This window comes from Schistocerca americana, chromosome 1 (assembly GCF_021461395.2).
Source record: "Schistocerca americana isolate TAMUIC-IGC-003095 chromosome 1, iqSchAmer2.1, whole genome shotgun sequence".
NCBI classification, from domain to species: domain Eukaryota; kingdom Metazoa; phylum Arthropoda; class Insecta; order Orthoptera; family Acrididae; genus Schistocerca; species Schistocerca americana.
Genome location: NC_060119.1, coordinates 131,017,575 through 131,029,586, shown reverse-complemented (window position 1 = coordinate 131,029,586; position 12,012 = coordinate 131,017,575).

The following is a 12,012-nucleotide window of genomic DNA, read 5'->3' as shown; positions in this document are numbered from 1 at the left end:
CCATTACTTTTGTTTTGCTTTATTAATTATCATATTATATTCTTCCCCCATAACTTTATCCATTCTATTCAGTAGGACTACAAGATCTTCTTCACTTTCAGCCAGAACAGCTATATCATCGGCATATCTTATCATATCTATTCGTTGGCCATGAATTGCTACACCTGTCTGTGAATTTTCCCTTACTTTTTTCAGCGCCTCTTCAATGTATACGTTAAAGATAACAGAGGATAGTGCGCAACCTTGTCGAACACCTTTCCGTATTTGCACCTCTTCTTGTTTTGTCCGTCCACGGATAACTGCTGTCTCGTTTTTGTACAGGTTCCATATCATTTTTCTATCTTTATAGTCTATTCCTACTTTTTTGAGTACCTCAAACATCTTATCCCATTTAACATTACCAAAGGCTTTCTCTACGTCTACGAAAGTTATGTATGTTGTCAGGTTGTTATCTAGTCGTTTCTCTAATATTAGTTTTAGAGCAAATATTGCTTCTCTGGTTCCTCTATCTTTCCGGAATCCAAACTGGTCTTCGGAGAGTGTAGCTTCGACTTTTTGTTCTATGCGTTTTACACTAGGGTGTAGTCTACAGTTATACTCGGCAAGTCGTCTTTTTCTGTGTGATGGAGGTTATCGTACGTACCACTCTCGCCCCCTTCCGCGCCTTTCCTATTTGACTCGCGAATGGTACGCGGAAAGTAGGATTGCAGGTAAGAATCCGTGTGAGCTCGAACCTCTGAATTTAACCTTCTCACGAAATACAAGGAGATAGCACGATAATGGTACAGTCTTTCAGGGGTGATGAGAAGGATAAATGTATTTATTTGAGGCAAGGGACCCTGATCCGTAAATGACCGTGTCGAAAGTTATAAGCGACAATCGTTCTGACACCTCTGACGGTGCACCTCATCTGCTGATAGTTGTTTGCATTCCATATTTTGAGAGGTGTTAGAATGGACCAAAACAACAACAAAATGTCTATAAATATGGGTCGTAAAATGCATAGCTCAAGAGCTATGAGCACTTGTTCAGTAGAAAAGATGTATTTCACGTTATTGAAGATGAACAAGTGCCCACAGCGATTCTTTCTAATGTGTTTGTAGGGTGCGATTCTTCTGCAAAACTTGGAATTCTCAGCAAATTACATTTTTCTTGAAAAATTAGAAAAATATCAGGGAATTTCAGGAATTTTGTAAAATTCTCTGTTTTTAACCTAACATTCGAATTTAATTTTTTGAACTTTATAAATTACAAATTTTAAAATACTTAATATTCCAGAGTGTGTTGGTTATTTGAATGTTAGTCGATATAAATCATCGATATTTAAAAACTGAGGGTTAAACTGCAGCTAAGAGGAAAGAAAAGTCCTCCCCCCCCCCCCCCCCCGCAACCTGCCCTCACCCCTGTCACCTCCCTCTGTTAATTTTCAGAAACTTCGTATGTCATCATTTTCATGTCCATACCAAGAATTCTCAGGACTTAAGTTTGATTAGTCACCCTGGTTTGGTTGAAATCGTTCCAGTGTCTTAGGACGAGATGTGGAAGATACATATATTAAAACATAGTTCTGTATAACTGAGCGGTTATGGTCTTACAAAATACACCTACTCGAACGGGTAAAACCAAACAATAACGCTTCTCAAACACGGAGATGTGTGTCTTCTGCCTATCTGATTTATCTGTAAAACTCTGCATTTGTGTGTACAACGGCTATTTGAATATTAATGAATTTAACGAATAGAAAAGCTCAAGTTACTATAGAAACAGTACCGTGTAACGAACAATTATGACCATCAGGATTCACAAGAATCATAAATAAGGTATTACTTGGCAAAAAGCTAAACATTTGCCTAAGACAATGTATGTTAAGAAACGCAGTATTTTCATTGGCGTATTTCCCTAAATGCAAGTTTTTGTGTCGTCTGTCGCACGTTCGCAAAAATAGAGGTTGAATGAAGTGATTACAACACAGTGGAATGGAACGGTACGCGCGCAGTTGGCATGACCAAAATTGGACACGATACATTATTTTCGCTTTATCCGCACGGCGTTAGTCAAAATCATAAGCCACGGTGATAACTTACCCAAATCGTTGCCATGAGCTGTTCCATTAAACTGTATTTTAATTACACCACTGAAACTTCACTTGTATTCGAGCCAAGGTACTTCGTGTGTTAGATTCAAGAGGACCAGCGAATTAATGATTAAGCCTCATGAAACAAACAAAAATACTTAACTGTGAGAAAGAAAAACAACTACAATAAGGAGAGATCATTCGTTGGTTGGTTGTTGGTTGATTTGGGCGAGGGGACGAAACAGCCAGGTCATGGGTCACATCGTATTAGGGAAGGAAGTCGGCCGCGCCCTTTTAAAGGAACCATCCCGGCATTTGCCTGAAGCGATTTAAGAAAATTACGGAAATCCTAAATCAGGATCGCAAGACGTGGGTTTGAACAGTCGTCCTCGCGAATGCGAGTCCTGTGTGCTAACCACTGCGCCACCTCGCTCGGTAGATCATTCGAAAGCGGATCTTTGTATATACAGGGTGCCTCAGGAGGAATGGTCAGTTTTCAGGGATATGACAGGATCGATCATTCCAAGCAAAAAAGTGCAGTCAGCTTGGCCTTTACAATGCGTATGTTATGAGCTACGAGCACGTCTTCATCTTCGATACCGTGAAACAAATCGTTTATACTCCGTGCCCTTTGCTATCCATATTTTGGGAGGAGGTAAAATGGACCAAAGTTCAGTGGAAGAGACGGATTTCACAGTAGCGAAGATGAACAAATGCTCATAGCTCTTGAGGCATGCTCTTTAGAGCCCATGTTTAGTATACATTTTTTCTTGTTTTAGTCCATACTATCACCTCTCAAAGTGTAGAAAGCAAACAGCTTGCAGCAGAAGAGGTATCGGAACGATTTTCGCTTATAACTTTCGACTCGGTCGTTTCCAGACCAAGGTGCCTACCTCAAATCGATACATTTGCTCTTCCCCAACATCCCTGGAAGTCTGGAACATAATCGCAGGACCAGGCTGTACACGACAGATATATGCGAGGTGTAAACCGTTTCCAATGTACCGCAGTGGTATAGGTGAAGTCAAGACGATCAGTTGGCCCATCAAGCCGGGAAACAGCCTCAAATTGACCTCCAAAATCCACGTAAGGTGCAGCGCATGCGCACTGCACGGCATTTTCGACAAAATCGCCCTTGAGTATTAAAACAACGTTGTTCTCGTACTTACAGAATGTAAAAAGGACGTTTTTACATACTTTACGTCAAAATATTGTGAATTTTGACAGCACAAATTAACAATTAGATCATTTTGTTTGTCTGGTCTCCATGCTTCGAAACGTCCCGCCCTTGTAAGAGATATGTTTATGTCTAATTGTAAGCGTAATTACTTTTTGCATAATGTTTGCAAGGAATCTTTTACTTTCATTACCCTCACCGGAAAGTTTAAATTATTGATGTTAATGAAATGCCCGCATCTCGTGGTCGTGCGGTAGCGTTCTCGCTTCCCACGCCCGGGTTCCCGGGTTCGATTCCCGGCGGGGTCAGGGATTTTCTCTGCCTCGTGATGGCTGGGTGTTGTGTGCTGTCTTTAGGTTAGTTAGGTTTAAGTAGTTCTAAGTTCTAGGGGACTTATGACCACAGCAGTTGAGTCCCATAGTGCTCAGAGCCATTTGAACCATTTTTTGTTAATGAAATAGCCGACTAATAGTCCTGTCAAATTGCAGATATACCTTGCAAAAGGTGGGGTAGAAGAATTTATTTTTTCACCTCGTTCATATGGTTGGAAAGTTTAGAAAATCGAGTTTTGCCAACAAAATTTCGCTTGGGAAAACTTTCTGCAGTCAAAAAACTTGGAAAATTTCGGCCTTTTTTCAGTTTTTTCAAAATATCTCAGTTTCATTTGCTCCTGTCGCTGTAACGCCAGTTTCTTTTTTTTTTTTGAAGAGCACACAATGCTCTACAAATTTGATTCTTGCCATTTTTTTCTACTCCCAATATCTAAGGTGCTACAGCGCCTCAAAAAATACCAATTTTTCGAATTTTGAGCATAGTGGCAAGATACCTTATTTTTGAACACTGTTTTTTCAGTTTCTGTGTGTGTAGTATAAATACATTATACATCATGTTATATGTTGGGATTTACCACCTCACTTTCAGGTATTCAATTTCTCTGTATGCAACATGAGGATTGCTGGGCACCCAACTATTGTGATTCTTACATCACTACCTCAAGTTCACTATGGGCCACCTCAACCCTGGTATTTGTAAAACTATAAATATAAAAATACATCATTAAGAGACTTAGACACACACACACGCGCAAAAACACACACACACACACACATACACACACACACACACACACACACACACACACACACATACACATGCACACAAAATAAATTGTCTCAGGAAACTGAACTATTATTAGCTGCAATAGGCAACCTAATTAGGTAGGTAATTATTCTTGTGTATAAAAGCCACACAGTTGACATTAAAAATAAATAGCTTTATTACAATTAAAATGCATTGTCAGTTACTAAAAATGTTGACAGTTCTGGGTGTGGAAACTTGTAATATCGCACATTAGCGCCCTTGAGCAGATATGAACATCACTTACAACGTTTTGATGGGCCAGGTTCCTCAGTGTCACCAGAAATATCTCGAGTTACGGATTCAGGGTCTGTACCTAGAGTTGATCCCAGATTGACCTCTTCTTTAAACAGCGAGTCAGCCTCAGCAAGTTCGTTGATTTCGTTAGCGGTTTCCTCAGCATCCTCCATAACATCTTCTTCCCTGTGTTCATATAAAAATTTTGGCACGTTTTCACATTTGACCCCAATACATTTCTTGCAAATTGAAGAACATTTCAAACCCGCTTTTCTGCAGGAGCACGCTCCGCCACAGTTCAGCTTGCATGAGCATGAAACAATGTGAAGAAGTGCTTCAGGTGCTGGATCTTGGCTCATTATAACGGGTATTGGACCGTGGTTACTGTGATTCCAGCCCCATTTCTCAGGAGGTTTCCAGTTTCCCATCCAACTTTGGACTTGTTCGTAAGTCCGCAATGAATGATGTTGTGCAGCATCTAGTGTAGGTGGCAACCGTGCAAGATTCAGTTTGCTTTTTGTGGCAGACTTGGCGAATAGCTGGTACCGCAAATGGTCTAGTGTGTAGGAACTGCTGACACCTCCACTATACAATGCGATAGTAACCTGTTATGTTGCTGTTATTATTTCTTCACGTGTAGCATGTGGTTTATTGAAGGTGCAAAGCGCTGAGGTTAGGTGTTCATTTTTCGCAACAATATTGCAGCACTTAATTTTTCCTTGACCAAAAAAAGCGGATGTTGTATCATATCCGCTAAAGGCGTGAGTGAACAGAATATATTCACTGTCAAACTTGTAAGATGCAGTGGAAAACCACTTGTCTTCTGCATTTCCTCTCCCTGGCTTTAAGAAAAATGAGTTTTCAATGCCTTGCCCCAAACCGGTCATTAGCAAAAACAGGTCAACATCTTCTCCTACAATGACAACACTTCCAAAATCTTTGGTTCTTGAAGTGACAGATGTTACAATCATAACGTCAGCATCTTCTTGTGTCTGGTGCACTTCAACGCTACACTCCAGAAATTCCTTTTTAAGAAGTGTGATCAAACGCATCTTGTTTCGTTCGTTGTACAAGAACTTGTCCTGAGGGACTTGGTTCACCATCTCTGATTCAACCACAACGTCAACCGAAGAATGTTTTTTGGACCTACGAATCCTCTCAGCACTCTTTGTGCTACATTTGTCTCCCTCACATGGATACCCATCAAATACTATAGCAAATTGAGGTCCAAATTGACGTTGCAGGTAAGAAACATAGCTTTGGGCTATTGACTTGAAGGAAACATTTCGAGTCCAAGTCACTTTTTGGATAAGGTACCCTCCATCAAAATTTCGTTTGGCATATGGCAGTCTTACCTGCTTGGTTAAGAAGTCATCAGAATTCCCTTTTCAACATAAGAAGCATTTCTCTTTGAAACTGAACTGACCTTTTTCCTGCGACCGACGTAGCACGCCTGTTGGTTCCTGAGGATGTCGAAGGCTAGCTGCTGTCATTCTCTCATTAATGTACTTCTTGTAGCATGCTTCATGCACCATCACTTCACTGAGCGTTTTCAAAAAACGGGTGTGAGCAGACTCCCTGCGTTTAGCACTACAATCGATAAGTGTGCTCAGCCCTTTCTTTTTCCCACCACTCACCACAGTTTTTTCGCAAATGAAACACAAATTCATGTCAGACATACTCATTTTCAGCACCACAACATATACTGAATGGAAGCGACTCCAAACTGTAGGACCCTTATTGTTCTGTGCTAATAGCTGTCAGCGCGCTGTGAACAATCACTAAATTGCCTTCCGCCCGCCAAAGAATAAATACACTTTTGTCCGCTAAAGAACAATTCCTACATACTTTTTCTTATAACTGATCATTAACGTCAATCAACTGTAGAAAATGTACGGCACCTGCATGCAATCGTATTACATATTGTAACACAAATGAACTTCACGCAATCCGACGTGAATGTGTTCGTAGTTACTGAATATGATGCTGTTTGTCCTGGCCCTGCAGCAGAGTGAGACGGTAAATTCCAATGAATAACATGACGAGTAATATGTTTATACTACACAAATAGAAACTGAAATAACAGTGTTCAAAAATTAGGTAATTTGCCACTTTGGTCGAAATTTGAAAAATTGGTATTTTTTGACGCGCTGTAGCTCCTTAGATATTGGGAGTAGAAAAAATGGTAAAAATCAAATTTGTAGAGAATTTTGTGCTCTTTAAAAATGAAACTAGACGTCAAAGCGATAGGAGCAAATGAAACTGAGATATTTTGAAAAAACTGAAAAAAGTCCGAAATTTTCGAAGATTTTTGACTGCAGAAAGTTTTCCCAAGAGAAATTTTGTTGGCAAAACTTAGTTTTCTAACCTTTCCAACAATATGAACGAGTTAATAAAATATAATCTTCTACCCCACCTTTTGCAAGGTACAGGCTTTTTTTCTGACAGTTTCACTGGACTATAAGAGCCCGAGGATACTGAAAATGTCGTGCGGCACGGATCGCCGTAGCTTGCGGCTTTTGTAGGTCAAACTGAAGCTGTTTCCTGGCTTGATGGACCGCAAGTGCTTAGTGTCAAATTGTGCATTTCGATTTCCCTTGCACCACTGTGGTACCGTACGTTGAAAGCAATTGTCGTTTACATTCTGTGTAAAATTATGGCGTAACGTCCCGTCAACGACGACGATGTTAGAGCTGAACGTATACTTTCCTCACAGATAGAGGGAGGCTGTCGTTTTAATTATTATTCAGCCTGGAACCCAATTCTGGGAGTGATTTCATCTGCATTAACTGCGAGACGAGAGTCTAGCTTGAGACGAGTACAACCATCCGCTACGTTTTTCCGGAGCTGAGTAGCCTTGAAATGGAGTTGTGTCAGAGATAGAAGGCGGAAGCGTGAAGCGTTCTGCTCACAAGGAAACGTTGGCCTCATGTCTCTGTCTGCGTTCCACACCTGATGGGTGTGAGCGGGTAGCGGTGTAAGTGTGACGCGCACATGCGGCCATAGCCTGCCGACAGTCACCGGTAATTAACGAGACTAGTACCTAACGTTCGCCAATAGCCTTGCCGCGGTGGTAACACCAGTTGTCGTCAGATCACCGAAGTTCAGCGCTGTCGGGCTTGGCTAGCACTTGGATCGGTGACCACCCGGATCTATTGAGCGGCAAGCGGGATGCACTCAGCCCTCTTGAGGTCAATGGAGGAGCTACTTGACTGAGAAGTAGCGTCTCCGGTCACGAAAACTGACAACGGGTGGGACAGCAGCGTGTTGACCACATGCCCCTCCATATCCGCATCCAGTGACGCCTATCGTCTGAGGATGACACGGTAGTCGGTCGGTCCTGTTGGGCCTTCTGAGGCCTGTTCGGACTGAGAGAGTCGGAGTATATAATGTCCTGTAGTTTCAGAAGGACCTCAGTTCCGAGGGAAGTTATGAAACTGACTACGTTGGGTTAAAATTTGAATTTACAAACAATTACAGAATTTATGTAAGCGACAACGGTCTATACATGCATGAGAGCTCGTTTGAGAATTCAAGAGGTTATAAAATGTTTGAAAATTAATTATTGTGACACTGGACACTTTCCAATAATTCAAAATCAAAATTAATTTGCCAGTTGAAACAGGTAACGCGGTAATGGTAGAGAAACATTACTTCGGTCTAATGTTCACTATCTTCAAGTTTCAGTAACCATTTCTTTGTAATACACGGAACTCTCATGTATAACAACCGAACACTAATTATGTCACAGTTAGCAACAATCAGAACAGGCAACGCAAAAGTGTGAGAACCAAGATTACAGAACACATAACTAATAATATTCTAGTAAAATTGCATAATACTGCATAATTATATTACACGCTATTACTTTGTCAATTTTTTTTTTTTTTTTTTTTTTTTTTGTAATTAGGAAGTTTCTTTTTCTAAAAGAATTTCAGTGTATTGCACTGTGCAAAACTGCAACAACACTTTCAAATTGTAAAGCTTCTCTTTTGATTGAAATTACAAAATTTAAGAGTCATTTTCTGGTATTCTGATTATTTTTTTATTTGACTTTATCTGTGTTAATAACGTGACTACCGGTTATTGTAATGATAGGAACAGGATCCTACTATTAGTAGTAATGACTTAGGAAAAGAATTAAAGTTGAAAAAAACTGTATTATTCAGTAGCTGATTCTACTACGCTGGCAAGTCTGTTACATTTCTAAACTTCTGAAATAGCACAGTGTTACTTTACGGTGGAACTACTTAGGCACCACAATGGTTTGACGACAACAATTATTAGGCAAATGCTCTTCTTTCATTCACGAGCAAAATTTAATCATCTTGGCCACTCAGTGCTCTTCTTCCATTAATATTCTTGAAAGGCTCCTCAAATAAATTTGTACTGTGTTCCACGCCACTGACTGCTCGTTATCTTCACAGTACCTTGCGTAACATTTTTATCACTGCAAATTTAACACGAACAGGGCGTTAGGGGTATAGGAGCAGGTACTGTGATCATTGGTACCGTAGTACTGAAGTGGGTTAGTATTTTTTTTTCTCTGCATCTAACATCTTCGTTTGCAGTACGGTTGTAACTGCATCACTAAGTGAACTTCGCCTGCCATTAAGACTACTGTTTTGCGTCCATACTTCAACATCCGACCTGCTGCCCAGGGGATAATATACATTAACGGTATGCTCTTGCCATACGTACTCGGAGGCCCTAACCAACCTAAAGACATACTATTCCTAATACCTATAATTATTAGTCTGCAAATGAAGTAACTACTGATGTAATGTTGCTCAGTACACTGCCCTCAGCCACCAGTAAAATATCTGCACTTACAGCCCTAATACTATGTATATTTTGCACGCACTTACACAGTTTCTCACGCCCGACCTCATATATTGTTAACTTGTGTCTCTTCTCTCTGTTTGCGCCCTCGTGTACCAAAGATATTAGTACCATGCCCACACTATTTTAGGTTAGAGAGTTATTGCTTACCAGCGTGACTACCAAATTCTTTACAACAATATGTTAATATAGTTTGTAGTAAGTTTACTTTACAGTCCTTCAAATAATTAGCATTGAAAAGAAAATGATAAAATATGTACATTTATAATCTGAATAAGTACAGAGATCCCTTCAAAGGCCCGATACGATACGTTGTGATTTCAGACAAAGAAGAATCCCATTAATTTAAGAGTGTAGCTTTCATTATAGCAGACGGAGCAAAAAATGTTAACTAGGAGCACGCATGGAAAGGTCCTAGAACTAGTCTCGCTTATAAACGGTAGCAATGCCCACATAGTACTAGACTCAGAAAGCTGGCTGAAGCAGCGAAGTTCTAAATTACAATTAGACTGTATCTCGCAGGCATATGTTGGATGTCGGCGGTGGAGGTCTGTTTATCTATAGCTTTAACAAAGACATTAATATGTAGCGGTGCAAAATCCGAATGCGAAATATCTGGGTGAAGACAGATGCTGAAGGAGAATCGAATGTGGTCATTCGATGCTTTTATCGACCCACTGCCTCAGGAACAGTAGTGGCGGACCTTTTGAGGGAAAACGTGGAGAAGATTCCTTGTAGACTTCCTGGTCATGTTGTACTGCATGGAGAATTCAACTTACCAACTATAGACTGAGAGACTCATGTGACGAAGGCGGCTTTGTGAAACAGGGAATCGCGATAAATTGTTCAAAATGTCGTATCCGAAAATTACCTTCAGTACATGATAAGAGAAACGGCTCATGAAGGTAACATGCTAGACAGATTTGGTCACCAACAGGCCAGAACTTTTTGACTCAGAGTAGAACAGGAAATCAGCGATAATAAGGTTTTTACAGCATCACTGAATTCGTCCGTAAATAGGAATCAAAAGATAAGTAGGAAGATTAGCAACAGCAACAAAAACCAGATTTCAGACCACTTGAGCGGTGAACATGAAAAATTAGACTCCGAGATCGAAATGTTGAGCGTCGATGAATAAAGTTAAAGATTATTGTACAAAGACCGTAGAGTGTCGAGAAAAGTTGTGAGGCATGGGAAACAACCGCTGTGTTTCGAGACCCATATTACAAAATTACTACGAAAGAAAAGAGAGTTTCACTGCAAAAGCATCACACTAACCACAATTAGGCTACAGAGAGTAAGTAACGTACGAAACTGTCTCGCCCCAGACTTGAGTGTTGCTTGAGATTGAGCGACAGGGCTCGGGAAGAAAGGAAATAGTCGATTGGCCTGAGAGGGAGACTTGACCTGACTGTGTTTTAGAAGTTTACTTATTACAGAAAGTAAGGCTTGGAATAAGTACTGAAATTACAAAATGGTTCAAATGGCTCTGAGCACTATGGGACTTAACTTCTAAGGTCATCAGTCCCCTAGAACTTAGAACTACTTAAACCTAACTAACCTAAGGACATCACACACATCCATGCCCGAGGCAGGATTCGAACCTGCGACCGTAGCGGTCACGCGGTTCCAGACTGTAGTGCCTAGAACCGCTCGGCCACCCCGGCCGGCACTGAAATTACACACTGTGAGTGTTTCATAACTTCTGACTTTATTCAGATAACACTGTCGACTCTGATATACTGGCTTTAAAGCAGTGTTACCCACGAAAAGACCAAGTCTTTACACAGAGAAGGTGACTAACTTGCACCGTTCGTCTACTTAGAACGAAACTGAGAGTACTAACTGGGCCCATACTCATGACCCGACACGCGTAAGACCCCAGCTAAACGACTAGGATTCCAACTGCGCTGCAACCACTGCCGATAATTCAACTTTGACGTCCTGGGTCGGTGTGCCACGAAGCTTGTAGCGATCGGACAGCTCCACACACATTCCGACACTGCACAAGGACCGCTAGCGGACCCAGCCGACTGCACCGCACGGTGATATCCTTCCTGGCCGGCCGGTGTGGCCGTGCGGTTAAAGGCGCTTCAGTCTGGAACCGCGTGACCGCTACGGTCGCAGGTTCGAATCCTGCCTCGGGCATGGATGTGTGTGATGTCCTTAGGTTAGTTAGGTTTAATTAGTTATAAGTTCTAGGCGACTGATGACCTCAGAAGTTAAGTTGCATAGTGCTCAGAGCCATTTGAACCATTTGATATCCTTCCTGGTCCGCACCAACCGACTGACTGCCTTAGACCCCCTAGCCGGCATCTACATGCACAAGACCAAGGACGGTACACGGTGCAAATATCGATATACATCGCTGCTGTCACACGTAGAAGGAGGAAGAACCACAGCATAACCGCAACAATGGCGGGAAACCAAAGAAAGATAGACGGCCAAGTTCAAGAAAACGCATAGTTCGGAGTGAGCACGGCTCAACAATATTCGCCATCTGCACGATTTACAGTCATTGCCTGCATTACTGCCTGTGGAGGGT